Genomic DNA, 13,406 nt, shown 5'->3' with positions numbered 1-13,406 from the left:
TGAGCAGTATATTAGGCAAGACAAGACTTTCATCAACAGCATAAAGGCCCTCCTGGCTGGTGGGTCGTCCCAGTCAAGAAACCAGTTATACACCATAAAGCTGCTCAGCAAACACCTAATTAGAACAAAATGAATTGGATAGTCTCCAGAGTTTTGTTCTTCTTTTAATCAAGCCTAGGTACCTGAGAAATTGCCCTTCTCCATACTAGGAATAGTTCTGTCTACAGAAGCAAAGACGCCATTGTCCAAAAATAGACAGTCCTCTCCATGGTCATTCCTGGAGATGCACTGACAGATTTTCTCTTGTTCACCCATCTCACTTTGCCAGTCATCTAAGTACCTGTCTTTACAGCATTACCTCGAGACAATCATGTTACAATTTTTGACATTACAGTTTACCTTAACATTAGTAACATTTTAGGGTGGTCATTTCTTGACACCTTAATATCTCCGTTTCGCAATATACAACAGGTTACCATGGCAGGCAGGCCCCATTGTTTACCACTTCAAAATGTGCTCATCCAACAGTGCCACAAAGAAACTTATGCTTCACTTCTTAAACTTTTTCATCTTTTTCCCCATCTGCCAAATAGCCAAAGTGCACTGTAGTGCCTTTAGGATATTACCAAAAGCCAGTCTGTTGCTTTGGTGCAAAAGTGTGGGTGCTACCTGAAGGCAAAAAGGAATACCTGCAGGTCTGTACCCAGCACCAACTGGGAACCAGAAATCTAGTCTGCTAAAGTTAAAAGGGAATGGAGAAGCCTGAAGCTTAGAAAAGATAAATGATTCAATAAAATAGTATATATGAAAGTGCCTAGCACAGGCCCTCAATAATAGTTAGGAAAAAGAAATGAGCAAATTGTCCAAGGTCTCCCAAATAGTGAGTGGTAGGGCCAAAACTCACGTAGTTGTTTCCCCACTAACACAGTGCCTCAAAAGTCATCTTGAAAAATATTTTGCTTTCCATCCTACTTTTCAGAAGTATTTTGTGGGGAAGAGCAGAGAGAAGCATCTGCTCGTATTTCATTGTAGACTGGAACTTGTTGACTTCAGCGTCAGGGTAACTTTCTCTGAAGCCTTCCCTGAGCCCCTTCTTCTTAGCCCCAGCGCCCTTTGATTAAATTCTGCCTTTTATTATCACTTGCACTTCCTTCTCTCCTATTTCTGGCCTCCTGAATATAAACTCTTGAAGTGTCCACTCACTCATCTTTATACGTCTCACAGTGAGGCCCAGCGTAGAGTCTGGCATATAGTAAGTACTCAACAAATTTCTGGTAATTTGAATTGAGTTCCATTAGCTGCAGCTTCTGTGATTCTCCATGATTTTTTGCCTGAGCCCTCTGTCTCCTGTCTCAATTCCTTTTAACAGTTTTTACTACGAGCTGGGTGAAACTAGTTATGCGATCCTCAAGATTCCACGGAACTCTTTTCAAAATCTTTTCCTCCATTTTGCTTCACAACTCCATTTTTGGTGAACTCTGCTTCCATCACCCCTTTCATTCATTCATTCACTCCTTCACTCACTCACAAATGCACAGTGAAGTAGACAGAGGGGCCCTACCTTTTAGAACTTGTAGTCTCCTGGGAGATCAGCAGTAAACAAGTAATAAAATAATTACAGATTGTGATAAGTGCTAAGGAAATAAACAGATGATACCGAGATCAGGACTGACCTCTCTGAGGGGATCAAATCTAGGTCTGAAGTACCAAAGCCATGAAGAACCCAGCCAGACAAAGCTGCATTTCAGGGAACAGCATGTGAAAAGGTAGGAAAGAGCTGGATATGCTCAAGAAAAAGCAGAAAGGTTGTGCGACTGGGGTGTATTGAGTGAGGTGAGGGGGGTGGGATGAGGTCAGAGAGGCAGGCAGGAGCCACACTATGTAGGAGACTTGTAGGCTGAGGTAAGGAGTGTAATCTGACTCTAATTGTAGTAGGGGTCAAAGAGTTTTTAAGCAGAGGAGTAACGTAAGTGAATTGACATTTTTAGAAGATGGTGCTGACTGCTGTGTGGAGACCACATAGTGTGGGGACAAGAGAGGGTGCAGAGACCACTGTCCAGGCTAATACACTGGTCCAGCTGAGGACTGCTGGGGCCTGGACTAGGGTGGTGGCAGTGAAGATGGTGTGATTCAAGAAATATTTTTGAAGTAGAATTGAAGGATTCTGGATTTGCTGATAATTTGAATGGGGAACCTCTTTGTTTTACTGTTTAAGAAGGTAAGGCACAGGAAGACTAAGTTAATAGGGAGTAATTTTTGTGCTGTAACTGAACCCTGATTTCCTAACTGCTGGTCTCGTGTTCTTTCTGTGCACTACTCTGCTTTTCATAATCTTCAGCAATTCTCACTACCTTTGTGTCTTCTCCCAAATGCAGTCATTCACCAAATCCAGCCCCCTCCTTTTCTGTGCCCCCTGAATCTCCTGCCTGCACTTGCCATGCCCATTCTGCTCTGGGTTATTGTGACTGCCTTCTGGCTGGCCTTGCTGCCTCCTTCCAGCCTTGCAGTGCAGGTCATTTTTCATGGCTTCGCTTCAACCGTGTCTCTAATAACTCTCCAACAACTCCCTACTTATTCAAATGAAAATCCAGACTTTGGGCAGTGGCTTCACAGCACTTCCCCAGCTAGGTCCACCCAACCCTTCCTGTTTGCTCTCGTCTCCCATTATAACCCAGCCCACATCTTCAATTTTAGTCTTTTTGTGGCTACCCCTCCCAGCTCTGAGCTATTAGGCCAGCTGCTTTGTGTATGAAATTCCCCTCTTTTGCTTTTTCTTCTTGACTAGCAAGTCATAGATTTTTCCTGAATCATTTCAGTCATTCATTCTTTATTTCACCAAATAATAATTGAGTACCTCCTTTGGGCCTGACACTACTAGCTACTAGGCATGAAAAAATCAGTAGAGATGGTACCTGCCCTCAAGCAGCTTGGAGTCTGTTGGGGGAGGCAGATCTGTAATCAAATAATCACGATATGTTGTATTAAGTGGCCCAGGGGCTATAGATACAGAATGCTGGAGCTACACACAAGAAGTAGCAACAAACTCTACTGAGGGAAACAAGAAAGGCTTCACAGAGGAGGTGGCATTTGAATTGAGTAGAAAGGTATATAAGTATTTTTGAAGGTGAAGAGAAAGAGTAAGGGCATTTCTGGAAGAAAGAATCCGTTGTTATTTGATAATCATAATAGCTAGCAGGTACTGCTTTTTCAGGTATATATATACTTGTGATAGGGCGGCATATGCTGGGATTATGGGATTATAGTGACAGGTTCAGTACGGCTGGAGTATGGGACACATAGAAAAGCATATTGGAAAATGAGAATAGAAGGAGAGATTGGGACAAGATTCTACAAGCAGTAGGAGCCAGGAGAGATTTTTTTTTAATTTATTTTTTGGCTGTGTTGGGTCTTCATTGTTGTGTACAGGCTTTCTCTAGTTGCAGCGAGTGGGGGCTACTCTTCGTTGTGATGCATGGGCTTCTCATTGTGGTGGCTCCTCTTGTTTCAGAGCACAGGCTCTAGGCATGCGGGCTTCAGTAGTTGTGGCTCACGGGCTCTAGAGCACAGGCTCAGTAGTTGTGGCGCATGGGCTTAGTTGCTCTGCAGCATGTGGGATCTTCCTGGACCAGGGCTCGAACCCATGTCCCCTGCATTGGCAGGCAGATTCTTAACCACTACACCACCAGGGAAGTCCCCAGGAGAGATCTTTTTAAAAGAGGGAGTGGCAGGCTTCCCTGGTGGCGCAGTGGTTGAGAGTCCGCCTGCCGATGCAGGGGACACGGGTTCGTGCCCCAGTCTGGGAAGATCCCACATGCCGTGGAGCGGCTAGGCCCGTGAGCCATGGCCGCTGAGCCTGCGCGTCCGGAGCCTGTGCTCCGCAATGGGAGAGGCCACAACAGTGAGAGGCCCGCGTACCACAAAAAAAAAAAAAAAAAAGAGGGAGTGGCATGATCAGTTTTGGAACTGTGGCAGCTATAGTTGGTACACAGGTTATAGAACCATGGAGGTGATTACAGAGGTCACGTGAGAGATGAAGGCTTCAACCAAGGTGAAGGCAGAGGGAACAGAGAAGAGGACATATCTACACTAAGACTGACAGGGTTGGGAGTCTGATTGGACATAGTGGAGTGGGAAAAAGCAGAATCAGGAGATGACTCCAAGATTTCTAACAGGATACCATTAAGTGGGATAAAGAACAGAAGAGAAGAAAGGGTTTAAGACAGAAGATCACGAGTTTATTTGGAGCAATCTGAGTTTGAGTCACCAATCAACATACAAGTAGAAAAGTCCAGGAAGCAAATGGGTACAAAAGTGTGGTGCTAAGAAAAAAGCTCGCCACTCACAGCATCTAAAAATTCATCCATTCTCTAAGTGCTATATCTCTTCCTGTGTATTCTGAGTGTTATGCTAATTGTACACTTGTCTACCCTAAAAGTCAGGGGTCCTCCTCAGTATGAAGCTTATGTCCTTGCAGTAGCCTACAAGACCCAGCATGGTCTGTCCTCTATCACCTCTCTGACCTCATTTCCTACTGCTCTGTCCTCCACTACACTGTCCTGCTTGCTGTTCTTAGAAGGTATCAGGCACAAGGCACACTCGCACTTCAATATTTTGCACTGGATGTTTCCTCTGCTTAGAATGCTTTACTGTGGATGTTCACATGACTAACTCCTTCAAGTCTTTGCTCAGTTGCAACTTTTTCAATGAGACTTACCCTGACCACCATATTTAATACTGTAGTTGCCCATCCCCACTCCCTGACCACTCACACTTTTTTTTCACCAATAGCACTAATCATCTGCTAACATACAGTATAATTTACTTATGTATTATGTTTATTGTTTATCAACTCTGTCTCTCCTCTAGAATGTAAGCTTCTTGAGGGCAGAGATTTTTTTCTTTTGTTCACTAATATATGTCAAGCACCTAAAACAGTGCTTGGAGCATGATAAACACTCAGTATATATTTATATTTGTTGAATAAATGAATGAGAGTATAGGTTCCTGCATCAGTCTCCCTTCTAAAATTTTTGTTTGCATGGGCCTTGTACCCTCAGGGCCAAATAGAAATATAGGAAGAGGAAATGAGTAGATATAAGAATAACTTAATGCCATTTGGCAGCCACACATTTCTGGTATATTAAAATAAAGCCTTTCTTAACTGGCTCCTTTCATAGTTTGTATGATTTATTGCTACTGTAGCAAATTACCACGAACTTAGTAGCTTAAAACAGCACAAATTTATTCTCATACAGTTCTGGAGGTTAAAAGTCTAAAATGGGGCTTCCCTGGTGGCACAGTGGTTGAGAGTCCGCCTGCCGATGCGGGGGACACGAGTTCGTGCCCCGGTCCGGGAAGATCCCACATGCCGTGGAGCGGCTAGGCCCGTGAGCCATGGCTGCTGAGCCTGCACGTCCGGAGCTTGTGCTCCGCAACGGGAGAGGCCACAGCAGTGAGAGGCCCACGTACCGCAAAAAAAAAAAAAAAAAAAAAGTCTAAAATGGGTCACAGGATTATATTCCTTCTGGAGGTTCTAGGGAAGAATCTGTTTCGTTTCCTTTTCCAGCTTCTAGAGGTCTCCTGCATGCCTTGGTTCATGGTTCCTTCCTCCATCTTCAAAGTACATCACTCCAACCTCTGCTTCTGTCACCACATCACCTCTCTGACTGTGTATTTCCTGCTTTCCTAGTTCCCTTATGAAGATCCTTGTAATTACATTGAGTTCACCCTATAATCCAGGATAATCTCCCCATCTCAAGAGCGTTAATCATGTCTGCAAAGTCCCTTTGGCCATGTAAGTTAGCATATTCACAGATTCTGAGTATTACAACTTGCACATCTTCAGGGAGCAAGCATACAGACTAAGACACAGATTGACAAGGGTTTGTTCAAAGGTGTAACCTAGTTCTGAAGACACCACACACCCTGGAGACATGTGTAGATTCAAATGTTCTAGAGCAGCACTACCCAATAAAACTTTCACGGTGATGGAAATGTTCTATATCTGCACTGACCAATACGGTAGCCACATATGGTTATTGAGCACTTGAAATGTGGCTAGTGAGACGGAGGAACTACATTTTTCATTTTATTTTATTTTATTTTGTTTTTACTAATTTACATTTAATAGCCACATGTGGCTAAGTGGTTAGTATTGGACAACAGAGGCCTGCAGCTGGGGGAAGGAACAGACAGTAAGGAAAATTTTTTTGTCTAAGTTTTAACTTTGAGTAGAATTTTTTTTTTAAATACCTCTCTGAGATTTTATGACATCTGGTTTGGAGATTGAATATATATTATGTGAATGGCACAAAAAATCACAGGCCACAATTTTTAATTTAAAGTGGACCTAGGTTTGTGATGCCTCAAACACCAGGGAAAATCAAATTGAAATCTTTCATGGGAGAACACTGTTACTCTCGGGCCACATGGAAATCCCACAGAGAGTTCTAACAAAGTCCTTCACAATCAAAAGTCACAATTTACACAAGAAAACCAACTTCCAGGAGGAAGCAGTCAACAGGGGAAAAAAAAGGTAAAACATAACTAGACCCACAAAGATTTTAGATATTTACATTATCATATACAGGATATTAAATAGATATGTTAAATACATTTAAGGAAATAAAAAAGTACAGAGCAAGAGACTATCAAAAATGACCTGCTACCGCATAGCACAGGGAGATCAGCTCAGTGCTTTGTGACCACCTAGAGGGGTGGGATAGGGAGGGTGGGAGGGAGGGAGATGCAAAAGGGAAGAGATATGGAGATATATGTATAACTGATTCACTTTGTTATAAAGCAGAAACTAACACACCATTGTAAAGCAATTATACTCCAATAAAGATGTTAAAAAAAATGACCTGCTAGGTTTGAAAAAGAACTAAATAGAGGGCTTCCCTGGTGGCGCAGTGGTTGAGAGTCCGCCTGCCGATGCAGGGGACACAGGTTCATGCCCCGGTCCGGGAGGATCCCACATGCCGCGGAGCGGCTGGGCCCGTGAGCCATGGCCGCTGGGCTTGTGTGTCCGGAGCCTGTGCTCCACAACGGGAGAGGCCACAACAGTGAGAGGCCCGTGCACAGCAAAAAAAAAAAAAAAAAAAAAAAAGAACTAAATAGAATACCTAGAAATGAAAAATATAATAATTGTTATTAAAAACCTTGATGAAGTTTTATGCATCAGTTGATGAGAAATTAGGAAACTGGAAAATACATCTGAAAAAAATCACACAAAATTCAAAAAAGAGGTACAAAGAGGTGGAAAATATGAGTGCTTAAGAGATATGGAGGATAAAGCAAAAAGGCCCAATATTAATCTCTTTAGAATTCTACAAAGAAATAATAGAAAAGGGGGAGAACCATTCAGATAAACCATAGCTGGAAAGTTTCCAGAATTTTGAAAAAACAAAAATCTACAGTTCGGGAAAACTAAGAAATTCCAGGCAAGATAAATAAAAAGAAATTAATATCTACATGCATCACAGTCAACTGCAGAACACCAGAGACAAAGATAAGATCTTAAAACAAGCTACAAGGAAAAGACTGATCACATACAAAAGAACAACAATTAGACCAATAGGTGACTTCTCAACAGCAACATTGGAAGCCATATTAGAATATAATGTTGAAAGTGCTTCGAGAAAATAATTTTCATCTTAAAATTATATATACTGTGGCCCACTCACTAAGCCACCACTGAGGACTCAGCAGCTTCCCCCTCAAGCCCCCTCGCTTCCTGACGCTCTGTCCCCCCCACCCGCCTTTTCCAGCCGCCACCTTCTGCAGGCCATTTCCACCGAGGAAAAGGAATGGTATCGTATGTCCACTATCCAGAACCTCCACTCTTTTGACCCCTTTGCTGATGCAAGTAAGGGTGATGATCTGCTTCCTGCTGGCACTGAGGATTATATCCATATAAGAATTCAACAGAGAAACAGCAGGAAGACCCTTACTACTGTCCAAGGGATCACTGATGATTACGATAAAAAGAAACTAGTGAAGGCGTTTAAGAAGAAATTTGCCTGCAATGGTACTGTACTTGAGCATCCAGAATATGGAGAAGTAATTCAGCTACAGGGTGACCAGCACTAGAACATATGCCAGTTCCTCGTAGAGACTGGACTGGCTAAGGACAATCAGCTGAAGGTTCATAGGTTTTAAATGCTTCTGGCTCACTGAAGCTTACGTGAGGATTTCCTAGCAATGAGCAAAATTTTCCTTCTGTCCCTTGTCACAAGTTTAAAAACCTCACAGCTTGTATGATGTAACCATTTGGGGTCTGCTTTTAACTTGGACTAGTGTAACTCCTTCATGCAATAAACTGAAAAGAGCCAAAAAAAATTATATATACTGTGAAACTGTCTTCAGAGAATAAAGGCAACATAAAGGCATTTTAATATAAAAAAAATTTAAAGCATTTACCACCAACATTTGTCACTGAATAAGGAAAATTATCCAAAAAAGAAGTTCCGAGATGTACAAAAGAACTTTAAGTAGAAAACAAAACTTAAACATGTGGGTAATATTAGTAATTTATAATTTGTGGGATTAAAAGAAGACAAAAAACACAGAATTTAAAGGCTTCACAATAGCAACTCATGTTGTTGAGGATTAGAGTCAAAACATTTTAGGGGTCCCTTCAAGAAGAGGGTACATATGTTAATTAACTCTAGGTTTTATTGAATTAAGTAAGCATGTTAGAATTTCAAAGATAGCCGCTAAAAGAAGAGAAAAAGAATGAATATCTTCCAAAGTAATAGAAGTGGCAAAGTGGAACAAGAAAAAATCAATTGATTCAAAAGAGGAAAAAACACAGCAAAAATGGAACTCATGGAATAAAATAAGACAATATAAATAAATCCAAATATACAGTGTTTTTCTTAAAATACAGTTTTGGAAATTTAAAAACACTTTTAAATAACTCTTTAGGTCAAAGAAGAAATCTTAATGGAAATTAGAAAATGTTTAGAAATGAGCTTATATGTTGAACCTAAAGTGGTGGTTACAGGGCTGTTTATAGCCTTAGGAGAGTATGTTAAAAAGGAAGAGGGAGTTCTGTGGTGGCCAGGCTTTCACTGCCATGGCCGATGTTCGATCCCTGGTCAGGGAACTGAGATCCCACAAGCTGTTCAGTGCGGCCAAAAAAAAAAGGAAGAAAGGCTGAAAGTTAATGAGCTAAGGGTTCAACTTAAGAAGTTAGATAATAAACAATAGAATAAATCCAAAGAAAGCAGAAGGAAGGAAATAATAGACACAAAAGCAAAAATTATTAAAATATAAAACAAAGTAGAGAAGATCACCAAAGCCAAGAATAGCAAGAGTCTATGGCATTTGAGCCATGACTCACTCCCTTATCACAACTCCCCCCACCCCACCTCTGCTTTGCAGAATCTCTACCCCAAACTCACTACTCTGGGCAGATGCAGCCAAGAGGATGGAGGTTCCTTCCCCCTGCAGTACCCAGTCTGGGGTTATGATTTCACCAAGGGAAGGGCAGGCTGCTGGAATTTTTCATCTCTCCCAGCTCCATGTTGCAGAAGCTCAAGTCCAAGCAGGCATGGTCAAGAAAACCAGATCTCTTTTCCTCCACCCAGCTCCCACTCTAACCTGGGCAAAACTTTTTGGCCAACCCAATATAAACCCTGAACTGTGATAGTAGCCTCCAAACCACAAAGATATCCAATGATAAAGGTTAAAAATCTAACTGACTTGGGAGGCTTAAGCACAACCTTGACAATAAATGGCTTGTGCCAACCCAGGAGTAACCCCTAGGTAGTCAAGCAAAGAAATTTAAAACAAGGGGAAAAAATCAGAGCAGGGACATCAAGCTTTATATTATAGAGAGGATAAACTTTACAATTTTCATTCAAGTTATCAAACAAATAACCAAGAAATTAAAAGCCACCAGCCTGGGGTGGGGTGGGGAATCAGTATCCCATAGTTCCTACCATATATTGTCTACAATGTTCAGATTTCAACAAAAAAATTATGAGAAAAATAATTTTTTCCTGCCCCTCCTCCAAAAAACAGGAAAATATGACCCATACACAGAAGGAAAAAAAAAAGAAAAGAAAAGCAATAAAAATACTCTCTTTAAAGAGGCTCAAGTGGAGGATGTAGCAGACAGAGATTTCAAAACAATTGTTGTAAGTATGCTCAAAGAACTAAAGGTTGCTTAAAAGAAGTAGGAATGTGTGATGGCAATGTCTCAATAAATATAAATTATCAATAAAGAAATCGAAATTAGGGCTTCCCTGGTGGCACAGTGGTTAAGAATCTGCCTGCCAATGCAGGGGACACGGGTTCAAGCCCTGATCCAGGAAGATCCCACATGCCACGGAGCAACTAAGCCCATGCGCCACAACTACTGACCCTGCGCTCTAGAACCCATGAGCCACAACTACTGAAGCCTGTGCACCTAGAGCCTGTGCTCTGCAACAAGAAAAGCCACCACAATGAGAAGCCCATGCACCACAACAAAGAGTGGCCCCTGCTCACTGCAGCTAGAGAAAGCCCACACACAGTAACAAAGACCCAATGCAGCCAAAAATATAATAAATAAATTTATTTTTTAAAAAAAGGAAAGAAATGGAAATTATAAAAAAGAACCAAATGTATATTCTGGAGTTGAAAAGTATAGTAACAAATGAAAAATTTGCTAGAGGGGGCTCTACAGTAGATTTGAGTTGGCAGAAGAAAGAATCAGTCCACTTGAGGATATAACAATAGATATTATGCAATCTGAAGAACAGAGAGGAAAACTGAAGATGAACAGAGCCTCAGTGAAATGTGGGATATAAATAAGTGCATCAATATATGCATCATTGGAGTACTAAAAAGAGAGGAGAGCATTAAAAGGACAGAAACAGATATTCAAAAAAATTGCTGAAAACTCTTCAAATTTCTTATTTTCTCCTTTTTTTTTTCCTTATTTTGGCCACACTGCCTGCACAGCTCAGAGGATCTTAGTTCCCTGACCAAGGCTCAAACCTGGGCCCCAGTAGTGAAACCACAGAGTCCTAAACACTGGACCACCAGGGAATTCCAAAATTTCTCAAATTTGATAAAAAAAAAACTTTACACACCCAAGAAACTCAATTAATTCTAAGTAAACCCAAAGAGATCATACCCAGTATCATCATAGTAAAATGTTGAAAAACAAAAAGAAAATCTTGAAAGCAGGAAGAGAAAAAGAACACATCACATACAGGGGAACCCCCATAAGATTAACAGCTGACTTCCCATCAGAAGCAATGAAGTCAAGAAGGATGATATAGTCAAACTACTGACAGTTAAAAAAAAAAACACCAAGAATCATATATCTGGCAAAAATGAAGGTGAATTAAAGACATTCGCAGATGGAAAAAAAAACCCAGAGAATTCATTGCTAGGATACCTTTTTTTTTTTTTGACTTAGTGTATTATTTATTTTTTTTAACATCTTTATTGGAGTATAATTGCTTTACAATGGTGTGTTAGTTTCTGCTTTATAACAAAGTGACTCAGTTATACATATACATATGTTCCCATATGTCTTCCCTCTTGCATCTCCCTCCCTCCCACCCTCCCTATCCCACCCCTCTAGGTGGTCATAAAGCGCCGAGCTGATCTCCCTGTGCCATGCGGCTGCTTCCCACTAGCTATCTATTTTACGTTTGGTAGTGTATATATGTCCATGCCACTCTCACTTTGTCACAGCTTACCCTTCCCCCTCCCCATATCCTCAAGTCCATTCTCTAGTGAGGTGGATGGACCTAGAGCCTGTCATACAGAGTGAAGTAAGTCAGAAAGAGAAGAACAAATACTGTATGCTAACACATATATATGGAATCTAAGGGGGAAAAAAAGGTCATGAAGAACCTAGGGGTAAGACGGGAATAGGATACCTTTTTTTATGTATATTTTTATTTTTTTGGCTGTGTTGGGTCTTTGTTTCTGTGCGAGGGCTTTCTCTAGTTGTGGCAAGCAGGAGCCACTCTTCATCGCTGTGCACGGGCCTCTCACTATCGCGGCCTCTCTTGTTGAGGAGCACAGGCTCCAGATGTGCAGGCTCAGTAGTTGTGGCTCACGGTCCCAGTTGCTCCATGGCATGTAGGATCTTCCCAGACCAGGGCTCGAACCCGTGTCCCCTGCATTGGCAGGCAGATGCTCAACCACTGCGCCACCAGGGAAGCCCAGATACCTTTCTTAAAAGAAATACTAAGTGAGGTTCTTCAGGCTGGAAGCACATGATGTCAGACAATAATTTGAATGCACATGAAAAACAAGGAATGCTTATGAAGGTAATTATGTGGGTAATTAGAAAAGACAGTGTAATTGCATATTTCTTCCCCTTTCCCCTCTTGACTGATTTAAAAATCAATTACATAAAGCAATATGAATATGATTGTATTATTGGGACTATAATATATAGAAACATAACATATTTGACAATAACAGCACAACGGAAGGGAATGGGAAGAAAGCTGTACTGAAATAAGGAAATGACAATAATGGTAATTCCAATCCACAGAAAGAAATGGAAAGAACCAGAAGAGTAAGAATGTTAGTGAACACTATAAATATATATTTATTCTCTTCTCTCAGTCTTTATTTATTTATTTATTCATTTATTTATTTATTGTATTTTGGCTGCACTGTGAAGCATGAGGGATGGTTCCCTGACCAGGGATCAAATCTGGGCCTCTGCAGTGTAAGGGCCAAATCCTAGCCACTAGACCATCAGGGAACTCCTCTCAGCCTTTTTAAAAGACATAAAATTATATAAAGTAATAATTACAGCCATATATTGTTGGATTTATTACATATATAAATATATATGTATGTTTGACAATAATATCAAAAAGGGGGAGGCAATGAAGCTATATAAAATGTCTGTATTTCACTAGAACTAAGTCAATATAAATCTGAAGTAGATTCTAATAAGATGTATATTATAAGCCCTAGAAAAACCACAATGAAAATAACTCAAAAATAAATAATTTTAAAATTCATGAAAGGAATTAAAATGTTACATGAGAAAATATCCACCTAATACTAAGGAAGATAACAAATATAGACATGTGACATATAGAAAACAAAAACCAAAATGGTGATGTAAATCCAAGCATATAAATAATAACAATAAATGTGACTGAATTAAACAATCCAATCGAAAGAAAGATATTATCTGACTGGATTTTAAAAAAAGACAAGGTCCAACAATATGCTGTCTACAGGAGGCACACTTTTCATCCAAAGGCACAAATAGGTTGAAAGTAAAAGGATCAAAAATGATATTCCATGCAAACAACAACCCAACCCTAAAAAGCTGGAGTGGCTAAACTAATATCAAAATATAGACTTTATAGGGAATTCCCTGGCTGTCCAGTGGTTAGGACTCCGTGCTTCCACTGCAGGGGGCATGG

General features: G+C 40.7%; 1 protein-coding gene and 1 pseudogene across 2 annotated transcripts in view; both read left to right on the top strand.

Moving 5' to 3' along the window:
* The window catches only part of HDAC8 (histone deacetylase 8), a 247,874-nt gene that overhangs the window by 150,933 nt on the left and 83,535 nt on the right, over positions 1-13,406 (top strand). The gene's annotated exons all lie outside the window — the stretch shown is intronic.
* LOC116747662 lies at positions 7,126-8,351 on the top strand (annotated as a pseudogene).

The sequence above is a fragment of the Phocoena sinus genome, chromosome X (genome assembly GCF_008692025.1).
Source record: "Phocoena sinus isolate mPhoSin1 chromosome X, mPhoSin1.pri, whole genome shotgun sequence".
Classification (NCBI taxonomy): Eukaryota; Metazoa; Chordata; class Mammalia; order Artiodactyla; family Phocoenidae; genus Phocoena; species Phocoena sinus.
The sequence above is the reverse complement of the archived record's forward strand: the minus strand, read 5'-3'. Positions and strand labels throughout refer to the sequence as shown.